At 46.9% G+C, this 4,660-nt stretch overlaps 1 pseudogene; it reads left to right on the forward strand.

The window, feature by feature from the left end:
- Positions 1–617: 617 nt before the first annotated feature.
- On the forward strand, positions 618–4,386 carry LOC139358049 (uncharacterized; annotated as a pseudogene).
- The last annotated feature ends 274 nt before the right edge of the window (positions 4,387–4,660 follow it).

Consider the following 4,660-nt stretch of genomic DNA (forward strand, 5'->3'; position numbering starts at 1 on the left):
TTCTCATTAATTTTGTGATTGTTAATAGCACTGCTATTAATACGATGACTTAACCTTTACATATTTCAATCAAACATTTCTAAACTCAATAGAGAATGTGTCTAGAATGTAAAGAGATGTGTCTGTGAGTGGTGTTCCCCAGCAGGGAGCATATTTTGATATTCAATATATTTTAAATACTGTGATGCCTAGCTAATGTTTTATTTGTATTAGAATAATATAAATAATTATGTACAGGGCTACCCTCTTTGGGTCCCCTCCCTTTGTATGGGAGCTTTGTTTTCACTCTATTTCACTCTATTAAATCTTGGAACTGCAGTCTTCTGTTCCATGTTTGTTACAGCTCGAGCTGAGCTTTCACTCGCCGTCCACCACTGCTGCTTGCTGCCATCGCAGACCCGCCGCTGACTTCCTTCCCTCCAGATCCAGCAGGATGTCCACCATGCTCCTGATCCAGTGAGGCGCCCATTGCCACTCCCCATCGGGCCAAAGGCTTGCCATTGTTCCTGCATGGCTAAGTGCCTGGGTTCATCCTAATCGAGCTGAACACTAGCCACTGGGTTCCACAGTTCTCTTCCATGACCCATGGCTTCTAATAGAGCTATAACACTCACCGCATGGCCCGAGATTCCATTCCTTGGAATCCGTGAGGCCAAGAACCCCAGGTCAGAGAACCCCAGCTCTGGAAGCAAGGACCCCTCAGTAACATTTTGGCGACCACGAAGGGACCTTCAAAGCGGTAAGTAATATTGGACCACTTTCGCTTGCTATTCTGTACTATCCTTCCTTAGTATTGGAGGAAAATACCAGGCACCTGTCGGCCGGTTAAAAACGATTATTGTGGCCACCGGACTTAAGACTCAGGTGTGAGGCTATCCGGGGAAGGGCTTTCTAACAACCCAGGTTGGGGACATTGGTCTGCCCGGAGCCAGCTTCCACTTTCAATTTTCTTGGGGAAGCCGAGGGCCTACTAGAGGCAGAAAGCTGTCGTCCCGAACTCCCAACAGTAGCCGGTTGAGATCATGGCGCAGCCAGAGTCTCTACTCAACAGTCGTCCATGCGTGCGCCCTGCCTTTCCTTCTGACCCTTTCCTCCTGGGTCCCGACCACGACTTTCTTGAAGGCATAGCCCCAAAATTCTCCTTATCTCTAAATCTACTTCCTCTGATCCCTGCCTCCTAGGTACTAATGGTTCAGACTTTCCTTTCCTCTAGCAAGTTGTATCTCCAAAGGGATCTAAGGAAGCTCTAGGCTGCGTCCTTAGGCATCTAGGCTATTAACCTAGGGAGACTTATCCCTGGTGTCCCTCCCAATTTAGGTTTACAACTCTCAACATGGGCAGTTATGTGGGACCCGTTCCCCACCACCCTTGCCAAGGCCCCAAGTTTGTAATGGCTAAGAGAGGCAGAGAGAGGAGAGAGGGGCAGAGAGAGGGAGAGAGAGACAGACAGAGGGAGAGAGAGGAGAGAGGGGCAGAGAGAGGGAGAGAGAGACAGATAGAGGGAGAGAGAGGAGAGAGAGGCAGAGAGGAGAGCGAGGCAAAGAGGAGAAAGAGGGAGTCAAAGAGACAAAGAAAAAGATAGAAGTAGTAAAGAAAAAACAGTGTGCCCTTTTCATTTAAAAGCCAGGGTAAGTTTAAAACCTGTAATTGGCCGGGCGCGGTGGCTCAAGCCTGTAATCCCAGCACTTTGGGAGGCCGAGACGGGCGGATCACGAGGTCAGGAGATCGAGACCATCCTGGCGAACACGGTGAAACCCCGTCTCTACTAAAAAATACAAAAAACTAGCCGGGCGAGGCAGCGGGCGCCTGTAGTCCCAGCTACTCGGGAGGCTGAGGCAGGAGAATGGCGTGAACCCGGGGGGCGGAGCTTGCAGTGAGCTGAGATCCGGCCACTGCACTCTAGCCCGGGCGACAGAGCCAGACTCCGTCTCAAAAAAAAAAAAAAAAAAAAAAAAAAAAAAAAAAAAAAAAAAAAAATAAAACCTGTAATTGATAATTGAAGGTGTTCTCGGTGACCCTATAACACTCCAATACTACCCTGTTGTCAGTGTAAACAAGGGCGTAGCCAGAGAACACCGAGACTACTGACACCCATAGCCTTCGTATCAAAAATCCTTAACCCAGTAACCCGTGGATGCATTCAATCTGTAGCAGCAACTGCTTTGTTAACAGAAGAAAGTAGAAAAGTAACTTTTAGAGGAAACCTCACTGTGAGCACACCTCACCAGTTCAGAATTATTCTAAGTCAAAAAAGCAAAAAGATAGCTTACTAACTCAAAAATCGTAAAGTATGGGGCTATTCTGTTAGGAAAAAAAGGTAATTTAACACCAACCATTGATAATTCCCTTAACCCAGAAGATTTCCTAACAGGGGATTTAAATCTTAATTACCATACAAAGGTCCGACCAGACCTAGGAGGAACTCCCTTCAGGACAGGAGGATAGATGGTTCCTCCCAGGTGATTCAGGAAAAAACCACAATGGGTATTCAGTAATTGATAGGGAGACTCTTATGGAAGCAGAGTTAGAAAAATTGCCTAATAATTGGTCTGCTCAAATATGCGAGCTGTTTGCACTCAGCCAAGCCTTAAAGTACTTACAGAATCAAGAAGACTATCTCAATCCTGACTCAAAAGTTTACCTACACCCTCTCCGAAACAAATTTGCATAAAAACTGTTGTTTATGGGAATGCATGTTGATGAAGCAGCTGGGTTGTTATTAAATACTCAGGAACCCAGCCCAGCTCTAGGACTCACCCCTGCGTGCAAAAGCAATGTTGTGCACGCTGGTAAAGGACCACTAGAATTCAGCAGCCTGGACCCCTTTCTTTGTGGTCAAGAAAGGCGGGAAAACAGGTGCAGTGCTGCTACATTTGGTGAGTGTAACTAATCCGATAAGCAGAGGTCCATGGGTGGTTACGCAGCCTGGAAAGGAACTCACCTCTGAGTGCAAAGGCAATGTTGAGCACGCTGGTAAAAGACCACTAGAATCCAGCAGCCCAGGCCCCTTTCTTTGTGGTCAAGAAAGGCAGGAAAAGGGGTGCAGAACTGCTACACCGGTGAGCGTAACTAATCCGATAAGCAGAGGTCCCTGGAAAGGAATAAGCATTAGAAGCATAGAGGATGCTCTAGGACTAATGCTCATCGGAAAATGACTAGGGGTGCTGGCATCCCTATGTTCTTTTTTCAGATGGGAAACATTCCCCCCAGGGATAAAAACACCCCTAAGATGTATTCTGGAGGATTAGAACAAATTTGACCCTCAGACGCTAAGAAACGTCTTATATTCTTCTGCAGTACTGCCTGGCCACGACATCCTCTTCAAGGGGGAGAAACCTGGCCTCCTGAGGGAAGTATAAATTATAACACCATCTTACAGCTAGACCTCTTTTGTAGAAAAGAAGGCAAATGGAGTGAAGTGCCATATGTACAAACTTTCTTTTCATTAAGAGACAACTTGTGATTATGTAAAAAGTGTGATTTATGCCCTACAGGAAGCCCTCAGAGTCTACCTCCCAACCCCGGCGTCCCCCCGACTCCTTCCCCAGCTAATAAGGACCCCCCTTCAACCCAAACGGTCCAAAAGGAGATAGACAAGGGGTAAACAATGAACCAAAGAGTGCCAGTATTCCCCGATTATACCCCCTCCAAGCGGTGGGAGGAGGAGAATTCCGCCCAGCCAGAGTGCATGTACCTTTTTCTTTCTCAGGCTTAAATTAAAACAGACCTAGGTAAATTCTCAGATAACCCTGATGGCTATATTGATGTTTTACAAGGGTTAGGACAATCCTTTGATCTGACATGGAGAGATATAATGTTACGGCTAAATCAGACACCCCAAATGAGAGAAGCGCCGCCATAACTGCAGCCCGAGAGTTTGGCGATCTCTGGCATCTCCGTCAGGTCGATGATAGGAAGACAACAGAGGAAAGAGAACGATTCCCCACAGGCCAGCAGGCAGTTCCCAGTGTAGACCCTCACTGGGACACAGAATCAGAACATGGAGATTGGTGCCGCAGACATTTGCTAACTTGTGTGCTAGAAGGACTAAGGAAAACTAGGAAGAAGCCTATGAATTATTCAATGATGTCCACTATAACACAGGGAAAGGAAGAAAATCCTACTGCCATTCTGAAGAGATTAAGGGAGGCATTGAGGAAGCACACCTCCTTGTCACCTGACTCTATTGAAGGCCGACTAATCTTAAAGGATAAGTTTATCACTCAGTCAGCTGCAGACATTAGGAAAAAACTTCAAAAGTCCACCTTAGGCCCAGAGCAAAACTTAAAAACCCTATTGAACTTGGCAACCTCGGTTTTTTATAACAGAGATCAGGAGGAGCAGGCAGAACGGGACAAACGGGATTTTAAAAGGCCACCGCTTTAGTCATGGCCCTCAGGCAAGCAGACTTTGGAGGTTCTGGAAAAGGGAAAAGCTGGGCAAATTGAATGACTAATAGGGCTTGCTTCCAGTGCGGTCTACAAGGACACTTTAAAAAAGATTGTCCAAGTAGAAACAAGTCGCCCCCTCATCCATGCCCCTTATGTCAAGGGAATCACTGGAAGGCCCACTGCCCCAAGGGATGAAGGTCCTCTGAGTCAGAAGCCACTAACCAGATGATCCAGCAGCAGGACTGAGGAGGACTGAGGGTGCCCGGGCA

The sequence above is a fragment of the Macaca nemestrina genome, chromosome 14 (genome assembly GCF_043159975.1).
Source record: "Macaca nemestrina isolate mMacNem1 chromosome 14, mMacNem.hap1, whole genome shotgun sequence".
NCBI classification, from domain to species: Eukaryota; Metazoa; Chordata; class Mammalia; order Primates; family Cercopithecidae; genus Macaca; species Macaca nemestrina.